Below are 12,638 nucleotides of genomic sequence, written 5' to 3'. Positions count from 1 at the left end.
TAAGTGGTGGCTTGGGTATTGAACCTCAAAACCCTCTTACAGGGTTGTACCGTGGTCCACCCGAGGTAACAAAGGTCATAAGACTAACTGGAAATGGCAGGACTGGAAAAGCAGGCTGTTCTCAGAGATACTCTGCAGGGTAGAAAGCTTAAAAAATGAGCCTAAAGACAATATGTTTTGGACAGATTGTGGTCATATCCCATGACTGGGATTTTTTAAGACCTATGAGTGTCGACAGCACTCCTGGAGGTTGGCTTTCACCCGAGACATGTCAGCTCCCTCTTGGTGAGGAACATGAAATAACCCTATAAAAACAGTCCTAGTCCTACAGAGTGGTTTGTAGAAGTGCAAAGGTTCAGTGTTATATCTTTTAAAGGTCATCCCCCTCCACTGTTTCATGTGACCCTCACAACAACCTTATGAAGTACAGGAAGAGGAGGAAGAACATGTATTTCTCTCTCTATTTTACAAAGAAGCTAAGACACAGAGGGGTTAAGTGCCTTTTCCAAATTCCATGGCTACTGATGGATAAAATTGGATCCAAAATTTGGTCTCCTGATGCTTAATCCAGCGCGCTCTCCACTAATCTATTTCTCCTTCCGTGTGCAAGAGACTGGCTTTCTCCTGAGAGGTGAGGCTGGCAGCAAGGACTGAAGGTTGGCTACTGGAAGTGTGTTGGGCAGGGGAGGAGTAAGAGGGTAGGGGCAGCTCCTGACATACTCCTTCCCAAGCTTTCCTCTACTTCTTATGATTCAAGGTGGTCGTCAAGGTACACTGCACAGGTGCTCTGAAAGCTCTCTCCTTGAGCCCCATCCAGCTGCACTACTAAAGGTCTGAGGGAAGAGGCAGAGACTAAGTGGATCCAGGTAGAAGTGCAGAACTGGAGTATTATGAGGCCAGCTTGGTTTAACAGTGTTCTGAGTACATCTCAAATTTCTACTGACTCTCTTAAAGGGTCTGGAACCAGGTCTGGGCTGAACAAGATGCAGAGTATAGGATTTTATGCTCAACTTTCAAAAATGAAAAGTTTTCAAAAAGAACTTTCAGATCTTTTTTTTTTTTAAGATTTTACTTATTTATTCATAAGACACACACACACACACACACACAGAGAGAGAGAGAGAGAGAGAGAGGGAGAGGCAGAGGGATAAGCAAAGCAAGCTCCATGCAGGGAGCCTGACGTGGGACTTGATCCCGGATTTCCAGGATTACACCCTGGGCTGAAGGCGGCGCTAAACTGCTGAGCCACCTGGGCTGCCCAGACCTTCAGATCTTAACCATAACTCAACCTCAGTCCAGTCCTGAAACTTTCACTTCTAAATCAAAATTCAGTTTTTAATCCCAGGCCATGCATCTGGTTATTTTGGTCAAAGGGGACAAGAAGAGAATTTTCACATCCTAAAAGCAATACATTTTATTCCTCTGGGATACAGAATATGCTTTTCACACTGAAAAATTGTAGGATGAGATTGTGAATGGGAGAGGGAGGGGGCCTAGGCAGGTGGAAGAGCAGCAACCATACATACAAGATCTGAGGCTGGATGGAGCTGGAAAGGAAGCACCTTTGTCTCAAACTTGCCTTCTTCCTAGGCGGATAGTCTATCCCAAAAAACTGGGCTGCATATAGAGATGAAGCTAAAAGAAGAAACAATCCCTCATGTTCAACTGTGTGATCTATATACCAGGCAAAAAGAGATAGAAAAATGAGTTTCTGGGCCCCACCAGTTCTTAAAGTCTTTTCCTTTTTTTCGTACATTTATTTAAAGTCCTATGATCGAAACAAGAGGACATCTTTAAGCAACCCCCTCCTCTACCAGTCTGCATATGTCCTTTGCATGGAGGTTGGGCTAGTGGAGACTAGGAGGCCTTGTGGGAGTATGCCAAGACTCAGGACACAATTACCCTGGCAAGTGACCTTTAACCTGCCAAATGAAACGTGCAGCTGTCCCCTGGAAAACACTAAGTGCCGGAAGCTGAGAACTGGAGACTAGATTGCTGACAGTGCTGAAAGGTGTCCGTAAACTCCTTGTCTAGCAGGAATTTATCAGAAGAGTAATTTGTAGTGCATTTAAAAGCCAGCTGTGAAGACAGTAACACACCTAGAGTTATAAAACTAGTTCAAGAGATTAGAAAAACAATCAATAGGAGAAAAACAAGGTTTGTCTTTGGTCTGCAAGGTCCTGAAAAGGAAGGTGGTGAAGGAACAGCTAGGTGTTTCTCAGGGCCAGGAACGGCTGTCACAGGGAGGAAGTAGGGGTGAATGTTATTAAGAGATCCTGTCAGTGTCAGTGTCCCACTAAGGATTCTTGGAAAACAAAGAGCACAGTGGGGATCAGTAAGCACTTTTGTTCTCCAGCTTTTGTTCTGGCATTTTCAGAGTGCGTGCTTCTTTCCTCATTCCAGGTGGAGGCAGCCACTGGAAAACGGGATATGCAACACTGACAGCCATTCGCAGGGTCCAATCACTTACTGCCTCCCCCTATTCTTCTATAAACATGTCCTTCCATGGAGCTGCTGGAGTGATGGTGAGGGTTGTAACCTCAGGTTGGCACTGGGGCAAGAGTCTTCATGTTATAAAAACTGGATTCTACCCCTCGCCCTGCAATCTTAATTTTGACCAAAATAAAATTACAAAGCTAAAAGCTAACAGAAAAAAAAAAAAAAGAATTATGCTAGCCAAAACAGACTGCTAGAGAACAGGAAGGAGAGGAATGTTTCTCTCTGATTCTAGGAAGCCACTACCTAGAAAACCAGAATCAGATAACATTTCCTCCACCTTCACAGCCTCTGGAGCTTCTGCAGGGGGAGGAAATGTCACACATAACTGAAAGAACATTCACATTACATTTACTCAAAAGTAATGCCTACTATCTACAATCTTAGTGTGATTATTTGATTAATATTTCTGTCTTCCACTTGACTATAGGCTTCGTGACAGCAGGGGCTCTGTTGCTTCCCTTCACCTGTAAAGTGTCACAAAGTAGACACTCCATAAATGTTTACTAAATGAATGATGTCAGACATCCATCTAGAACTTTCCTCCACAGAGCAATATATGTGCTTCTTTGGAAACTCCAAATCCAGTGAAGTATGTCAAGGATGTATTGTAGGCAAATAAATAAAGCACCCCATTTATTTCACTGCTGGAGAGAGTGATCTGGCTAATATTACCATCTCCATTTTTTCCCCAAGATTTTATTTATTTGAGAGAGAGAGAGAGAGAGAGACAGAGAAAGAGTATGAGCAGGGAGGAGGGAGTGGGGAGGCGGAGCAGAGGGATAAGCAGACTCCCCAGGGAGCAAGGAGCCCAATTCAGGGCTCGATCCCAGGACCCTGAGATCACCTGAGCCAAAATCACACACTTAACTGACTAAGCTGCCCAGGTGCCCCTACCATCTCCAATATATAGGGTAAGAAAGTAGGGCAATTACTATTCCTATTTTCCAAATGGGAAAAAAATGAGGGAGATATTACTATCCCTATTTTATGGATGAACAAACTGAGACCAAGAGAGGTAGTTATTTACCTAAACTACAGAGTAAGTTAGTAGTAACTGGATTAGAGCCTATATTTTCTGTTGTAGCCTCAAGCTTTTCCCAGGGAATAGTCAGTTTTACTAAGATGATGCTTATTAAGGAATGCTTATTAAGAGAAAATGCTTATTAAGAAACTAGAACACAGATCTGATTCTTTCCTTCTACTGCACCACCTTCAATGGTGATTTACAAAGTGGTCACATCTGTTACTTTATTTGATTCTCAGAACTACTTTCTTAGGTGCACAGGGTGGGTACTTTCATTTCTATTTACCTTTGCTAAGACTGAGTTTTAGAGAGGTGAGGAGACTTTACCGGTCACATATTGCATAGGCAGCAAGGCCTGGACTAGGGGCCAAGTCCTTGGACTTCCAGCCTGGGTTTCCTCCACTCCTCCGCATGGCCTCTCCTCTAGAAATTGCACAACAGAGGTTTTAATTGCAGGACTTTTACACTTGGTCCCTGTCCAAATGAGGTTTTTCTGGAATGGCTTTGAAAAAAGGAGAACTGTGAAAGGACTTGTCTATCTTGACTATGAACCTTTCTTGATGAGAGGTTGGAAGAAAGCTGATTACTGTGGAGATGTTTCTCTAGACTGTTTTCCTCTTAGACTCCTTGTTTATAAAACCATTCAAAAAATGAGATGCCCATCCATCTGGTAGCCAAGGTCTGAATCCTGCTTTTCATCCATCCCAATCAGAAAAATAATCATCTTATCATACAGATCTTCTTTGGTAAGAAAGGGTCCTAAGATGCCTGGACAATGAGGCCTGGCTTGGCTTCTTCTGCCAAAGAAGAGCCAAGCAAACCACTCCATTAAAAGGGGCCAAGTTGTAACAGTGGGCAAGTCTTCACTAGAAAAATGTTGGAATTAAGAAAATCCATTTGCCATGAATAACCACTGACTTCCCTACATGTGGGCCAATACTAATGTGACTCCTATTAAGGCCTTACTCACATCCAGGCCTGTCCACACTAGAATGCTGTAGGCATCAAAGAATTTTCTAGGGCATAGATTTACAGACTTCTAATGCCCAACGGGCCCTCAGATACAAAGAATTTTGTCCTTCCTTAATAACAACTCATGCTAGTCTTGGAGTCTAGTCAGAGCTTCTCCTAGGGATGATGTTTAGAGAAAGCCAAGGTGAACTTTATGCTTCTTCCTTGAAGTGGCTAAGAAGATCTCAGGATTTTCAGGACCTGGGGAAGCATGGAAGCAGGTCTGGTATGTTGGGGGCTTTGATCCTCATGGTAGGAAGCTCGCTATGCTTCTTACCCTGTATATATTTTCCCATCAGGACTGTGCAGGACCCCTAAGCAGCCCCCCAACCCCCCCTTTCCCCTGGGGGAGCTGGGGAATTCCTGCCAAGCACCTTGAAGGGGAGGGGCCTCAAGTGAGCAGGGCCAGGGTCCAGCGGGGGTGGGGGGGTTCCTGCTCTGCCCCTGCCGGTCCCCACCCCATCTTGCCCTCCCATCCTCTCATCTATCCCCCACTGGAGATGGAAGATCTTTTATTTTCTATTATTTATAACCTCAGACTTGGGCCCCCTGTTTTTTTCTTCCCCATTAACTTGAAGTGACCTGTGTGAGAGAGAGACAGACAGACAGATGCCCCACAAGGATGGTTGGACAAGGACTTTTACTTTTTATTACATAAAAAATATTAAAAAATAAAATAAAAAAAATAAAATTTTAAACTACATCAGGGTGACAGCAGGTTAAGACTCTGACACAAGCCCTGTGGAGTTGCCATCTCCAGCAGAATAGAGACGTGGAAGGCACTGCAGGACTCTGTTGTTTTGGATTCCTTACTAAAAAGTGAAAAGGACACTAGGCTCCGAGTTAGGGGAGCCACTGATTCCTTGCTTTGCCACTCACAGGCCGTGTAACCTGAATTTTTCTGACAGTCCTTTTCTTCACCTGCTGAATGGAATAATCGTTCCTGCCCCTATGACCTCACAGGGTTGTTGTGGGGATCAAGGAAGGTCACATTACGTGTGGGAGCACTTTCTAATCTGTGAAATGCTAGCAAATATAAGGAGTTGCTAGGATTTACAGCAGTAAGGTTAGATAGAGTCCATCTCTAAAAGAATCCAACTGGCTTGCTTTGGAGGCTTGGCTCCAATACAGCACTGCAGAGCCAGGACCATGAAACATTCTGAGTCATTTGTCTGCTTGTCTAGGTATAATTTTTAGATGCTGCAGGTGGGCGGCCAGCAGGTAATTGCATCTTAAAAAGTATTTATTGAGCACCCACTCTGTACATGCTTGTTTTAAAAGGTAATTGGGAAGCACTTGTTCACACATGGTCTTTTAGTGAAATAGATGGAGCCAACCACCACCCACCAGCCCTGGAAAGGCAGGCATCCTGGCCTGAGGGGCTGTGAGTGCTGAGTCCTCACATATGCCCAGTAAGGATTCACATCTGGCTTCCAGCATTTCCCTGTCTTGTTGGGGAACCAGGCACCAACAGAGACAGGTTTTGTCTGTCTCAGTGGTTCTCAAGCAGGAGTAATTTTGTACCATTTTCCCCAGGCCCAGGGGACAGTTGGCAATGACTGGAGACATTCTTGATTGTTAAAACTGGAGAAGGGGGTACTACTGGCATCTAGTGGGTAGAGGCCAGGGCTGATGCTAAACATCCTTCAAAACATGTGACAGCCCCCCACGATAATGAAGTTATCTGGCCTATATGGTAACAGCACTGACATTGAGAAACACTGTTCCAACCTCAAGCCTCATGTCATCATCTGGTTAATCTTAAAATCCCTTTTAGATTGGAACTTGGATTTTTTTTTAAGCCAAGCACAAAAATTTACTGTTCATGAGAATAACTCATTTTTTAAAGGATTTATTTATTTTAGAGAGAGAGAGAACACTAGTGGAGGGAGGGGCAGAGGGAGAAGAAGAGGGAGAGAATCCCAAGCAGACTTCCCACTGAGCCTGATGTGATGCATGGCTTGATGCCATGACCCTGAGATCATGACCTAAGCCAAAATCAAGAGTTGGACGCTTATCCAACTGCACCACCCAGATACCCCGAGAACTCATTTTTAAGCTAATTTTTTTATTATGGTGAAAAACATATAACATTAAATTTACTATCTTAACCATTTTTAAGAATACAGTTCAGTGGCATTAAGTATATTCACATTGTCAAACGTCTCCAGTGGATTATGTGTTTTTAACTGGCTGCTCTTATTCAACAAAACTTTCTAAGCACTTGCCACGTGCCAGGCTGAATACTTGGGGATGTGAAAATGAGTAAGACTCAGTCCCTGCCCTCAAGGAATTGTGTGAAGTGAGGACATGTAAGTGGACACGGAGCTGACAACAACTGTCCTATATGACAAGATATCAAGAATGGAAAGGTCACTGGCATGGGCCACTCACAACAAGCTTCCTGGAAGAGGGGAAGTATAAGATGGATGCTGATGAGTAAGAAAACTCAAATCAGCAGAGAGGAAGGGGAAAGCGCTGGCTGGCTGATAAGCAGGGCAGGTTTGTATTGAATTGGCCAGTTCTTCTCATGGGCCCAACCGGTCCAATCTAAATTTCTTTTCTTTCTTTTTTTTTTTTTTTTTTTTTTTAATTTATTTGACAGAAGAGAGAAAAAGTGCAAGCAGAGGGAAGGTCAGAGGGAGAGGGAGAAACAGGATCCCCACTGAGCAGGGAGCCCAATGTGGGGCTCTGTCTTAGGACCCTGGGATCATGACCCGAGCCAGAGGCAGACACTCTACCAAATGAGCCACCCGGGTGTCTCCCAATCTAATTCTGAGCCAGAATTAGTGAGTGTATGTCAGGGAATTGGAGGTGGGAGGGAAGTGAGGGTGGTGGAGAAGGAGGAATTCAAGGAGAGAAGGAAACTAATATTTATTGAATATATACCAGGTGATACCAGCTTTATTTTAATACTGCACAAAAAATTTCCACTTACAGGGAAGTAAAGTGATTATTAACTTGTTGCAGGTTACAAAGCTTATAAATAGACAAGCAGTTTGCATACCTAAGACTACCTCCAAAGACCCTCCTCTTCCGCTATATCATTGATGCTTCCTCCCTTTCAATGACACAGTGATACAAATCATGGAAAAAGTCCTATGCCTTTTACTCTAGCTTCAGGGCCTGTTAACAAAAGTTGCTTTATCCCTAAGGCAACCTGATCTGCCTGTATCAGGTACTTACTAAATACTCTATGCAGAACTGTACTCTAAAGAAACAGCTAAAGCATTTATGCATTTCATAGATATATTTAAAATCTATATACAGATGAGAAAAGTACATTGATAATTCTGCAGCAAGTGTACCACTACTCTCTCTGGGTAATCCACCTTCACAGGATGAAGCACTGTGTGAGATTGCCTGGAACATCCTCCGGCATACTTTGAAACCCTCTCCCCAGAAGTGACGTCGCTGCTCATGCTGAGGTTATTTAAAGTAGGTAGCAAACCAATGGGAATACTTGTGACTGTGACAAAGGATGAGATGTAATTGATAAAGCTTTTCAGCTCAAACTTCATTCATTCTATAAATAAAATAGCTTAAAATAGGCCTGAGGGACACTTTTTGTTTCTTAGAAATAAAATTCACCCAGTGCTCAGCATGGGGCCTAGCATATAAGGTGCTGAGTAAGTGTTTGTTGAATGTTAAAATACGGACTAGTCTCAGATCCTGGATCAGCAGCTCCCATCTCTGTCCCAGGGAATAGCCTGCAGTTTGCCATTTCCAGATTTCCAGGGAGAAGGGACTGGCGTGGGTATGTTCCTCTGTAGGCATGTTCTAGGAGGGAGCAAGGCATAGTCTTTCTTGCTCTGTATGCTATGCTCAGCCAGGAGTTAAAAATTGGAAGGGAACAGTTCCTACTCCCTGGGCTTCTGAATGGTTGCTGTTTTTGGTGGTTCAGAATATATTATTGGATTATTTGCTCATGCCGGCTTTTTTGACACCTCTGCATCACCCCAAACATAAACAACAAAATAAGACCAACGAATGCCTGAGGCTTTTCTTTATGAGGTAGCTATGATCTGGATTAACCCTCAGAGGAAAGAAAACCTTAGTAGCCAGGCAATTTGAGAAGCCCCAATCTGTATGCCCCATACCTCCACGCCACTTTAATAAGCTGGTTTAATTCAGAAAAGCTATATATATGCTGCCATATATATATATGCTATATATATGCTTCTCTCCAAGAAGATCATTTGATCCAGGTACAGGGTAATTGTTGTTGTTGTTGTTTTTCTAAATAAGATGAGCTATTTGGTTCTGTTTCTTCGACACAGTTTTTACCTGCTGGGTTATATTTTCTTCCTCCAACCCCAAGAGTCTGCTAGTCACTCAATCTGCATAACTCTGCTCTTGGGGAGAACATATTATAGCTCTGCTAGTAGCTGGCTCAACCAGATTGCTCCTTGAGCTCCATGGTTCCTGGAGGCAGGAAGCATGCAACAAGATCCCTGTCCCCAGCTGCCTGGAGCTATATGCTGTGGAGCACTTTGGTTAAGCCCAGTGGCTTCAGAGTTCAATGACCTAAGGGAAATCCTGGCTCTATCATTGACCTCTTGTTCATTCAAACCTTTCCTTTCTATAACGGTACTAATTGCATGAAATTAGAAGAGAATATTTATAAAGCACTGATCAGGTACTACTACCAGTGCATAGCAGTGCTCAGGAAATGGTAGCTACTTTTTATTAAGATTGCACTGCTGGGTATAGCCTTTCTCTGTTCACCAAGATGTGTTTGTTTTGACAAGCCTCCTACTTGGCTTCTGTCTCAGAGTTTTCTCTGAGAACAATGAGTTTTAAACATGTTTTTATCTTGAATGAACCAAATCCTAATCCCTCCATGTTTTTGAAAAAAGTTGAAGTACAAACTCAAGAAGCAATTGCCACACTCCATCCTCTGGTTAATATCCAGTAGACATTTTGGGGATTAGAAAGCTAATACAAAAAAAAAAAAAAAAAGAAAAAGAAAAAGAAAGCTAATACATCATACTAGAGACTAAAATGTAAAATCTTCTGAAGTGGTGGAAAACACATGGGTTTGAAAATCTTCTGAACTTGAAAAATTTCCAAATCAGCCCAATGCCATTGTAGTATGGTCACAGATACCCACTTCTTTGTTGACAAATACTCTTTTTTTTTTTTTTTTGACAAATACTCTTTTTTAAAAAAAGTTTTCCCCCCAACCCTTCAATATCAGACATTCAAGGTCTTTCCTGACTCTGATAGCAGGGGTATGGTCTTCCCTGCTCTAAACCCCCACCACACAATACACACTGGCTTTATTCCTTTCTGTCTCAGTTGCCGATTAGAAATTAGGAATGGCTAAGAGCTTTGGCTCTGGAGTTAGACCATCTCAGTGATCAGTTGTGTGACCATGGGCAAATTACCTACCAGCTCTGTGACTCAGTTCCCCATGTATAAAAATAGAGATAATTATGATGTCTACTTCCATGGGATTGTGGTCAGGATTAAATAAGGTAATATACATAAAAAGTTCATAGCACAGGAACTGGCATTTAGAGCTCAATAAATACTATTTTATTGTATTTATCTTATTGTTTTGAAGATTTTATTTTTAAGGAATCTCTATATCCAGTGGGGCTTACCCACTATACCCACAACCCTGAGATCAAGAGTCACATGCTCCACTCACTGAGCCAGCTAGGCTGGCTTTTTTTTTTTTTTTTTTTTTTAATCCTGTTAGTGGGAAAGAGTGGTCTAACAGCTAGACCTGCATTCAGTATTGCTCTGCAGCAAGTATACCATGTCCATTCATAAACATATATTGTGCTAAAAACAAAATGGTCTGACATAATATGAATATTTTTTCTTTAGGCTCTGCAGCTGGCCTGGTGCCATCAGACCTAGATTCTGGGTATGTACCTAAATACGTTATTGGTATAAAGTGATCTAAATAGCCAGAAACTCTGTGGGTACCTCGACAATGGCTGGGGAGAACTCTGGTCCTAAGAGGAAAGGTGGGCATGTGAGAGAGTTAATAGGAGTATAGTCTGTGCTGGTCAGACCCTATAGCAGCTGAGCCAACACCACCTCAGGCTGCCCCTGCCCCAAGTCTTACTGCAATTGTACCAGGAATGTAACCTTCTATCTCCAGCTGATTGCTTAGCTCCCCTTTACACTGGGACATTCCTTTGCTATGAACACACCACTAACTGCTTCATCTGTAAAAAACAAGGACCTCTGCCCAGGGTCTAAACGAAAGCATCCTTTTAGGACATAAACATAGAAAAAGCTCAGTTCAGGACTCAGACAAGCTCCAGGTTTGAATCTCGCCTTCAATAACTTTTTAGGTGGGCAAATGTCAACAAGTTGCTTATCCCTCTGAACCTCTATTTTCTTATTTGGAGAAAGGGATAAGAAGTGCCTCCCAAGAAGGGTATTGTGAGGGATAAATAGGATACTGATGTTGGGTAATTGTACAAGTTTCTGGCCTATAATAATAAGTGCTTAATAACATTGGGGCACCTGGTTGGCTCAGTTAGTGGAGCATGTAACTCTTTTTTATTTTTTTAAAGATTTTATTTATTTATTCATGAGACACCACACACAGAGAAGCAGAGACACAGGCAGAGGGAGAAGCAAGCTCCATGCAGGGAGCCTGATATGGGACTCGGTCCCAGATCCTGGGATCATGCCCTGAGCCAAAGGCAGATGCTCAACCACTGAGCCACCCAGGAGTCCCAAGTGTGTAACTCTTGATCTCAAGGTTGTAGGTTTGAACCCCACATTAAGTGAAAGATAGCTTAAAAAATAAAATCTTAAAAAAATAATGATAGCTCTTAATAGTAGCTTGGGTATCATTGATAGATAAATTTTGCCATTCCATCACACTCTCTTTGGATTTTGGAGGGACTGCACATTCATGGGGAAATCTGAGTTCATTTGCTGCCAACAGATTCCCTTAGCCAAGTACACAGAGAGCAATAATCTGGTTAGATTAGGGCAAAGATGATGTTAAAAAATTAAAATGGCCTGGAATTCTTGGCTAGCTCAGTCAGTGGAGCATGCAACTTTTGATCTCAGGATTGTGAGTTCAAGCCCCACTTGAGTGTAAATCTTACTTAAAAACAAAAACAAAACAAAACAAAACAAAAAAAACAGCTCAACCTACTTGTCCAGGCTGATTCTTCAAGCCAAGTTCCCAATGGTCCTTCAGGTAAACACTTCTTATTACTACCATATTCAAATTTTTGTCCAAGAGCCAATTAAGTACAATAATCATTTGAGTGATTGTTCCATGTCAGGCTAAGCACCACAGATTCAAAGATGTAGAAGAAAAAAAAAAAAAAAAAAAAAAAAGATGTAGAAGATATTTTTTTTTCTCAAGGGATTAACTGTTTAGTTGTTATTCTTTTACATATGAAATCTCCTAGAATCATCTTCTCCATTTCATCTTTCCCCATATCCTTCAATATATTTCTTAATCCAGTGCTGGGTGACAACTCTCTTCTTACACTTCCTACCATTCACCTAACTTTGCCCTCATTCAGCTCCTACACAACTCAAACATATCATTTTAATTTTTAATGTTCTTTGTTTAATGTATATGAATCTCATCTCCCCAATCAGATTATAGGTAACTCTGGTGCATGAGTTTCTATTAGTTCATTCTATATTCCCTAACACCTGCCATTCTGTTATTACTAATTTAGATCATTGATGATTGTCAATGAAGTTTTATGAGCTTGTATGAAACACATAGTTTAACTTATTCCCCTAAGTCAATTGGGTATGAGATAGATAGATTTGAGGCAAATGCTATTTTCCCATACTGTATCACCTGACCTACTTAGGAAATTTCCTTTCTCTTTTTGCCTTCTAATTTTCTCTCTTCCACAGTGTTGGAAGATCACTGAATTCTGCATGGAAAATGCCATTTCTATTTTTGCAGTTGGTCTTGAAAAGACTTGAATCATTATCATCTACTCAGAAACTCCACTAGAAGAGGACAAAGCAGCTGCTCAGTACATCTGCAAGTCAACAACTGTGCAGGAGGAGAAGCAGAAAGGATTTTGCCCCCATATCGTCCTAAAGGGGAACTCTGTGTCTCACTCTAGCTTAAATGGAGGTAGAATAGTGC

The 12,638-nt window shown here is 42.1% G+C and overlaps 1 protein-coding gene across 1 annotated transcript in view; it reads right to left on the bottom strand.

The window, feature by feature from the left end:
• The window catches only part of SLC7A8 (solute carrier family 7 member 8), a 47,394-nt gene that overhangs the window by 31,832 nt on the left and 2,924 nt on the right, over positions 1–12,638 (bottom strand). The window lies entirely within an intron of this gene.

This window comes from Vulpes lagopus, chromosome 6 (genome assembly GCF_018345385.1).
Source record: "Vulpes lagopus strain Blue_001 chromosome 6, ASM1834538v1, whole genome shotgun sequence".
Taxonomy (NCBI): domain Eukaryota; kingdom Metazoa; phylum Chordata; class Mammalia; order Carnivora; family Canidae; genus Vulpes; species Vulpes lagopus.
The sequence above is the reverse complement of the archived record's forward strand: the minus strand, read 5'-3'. Positions and strand labels throughout refer to the sequence as shown.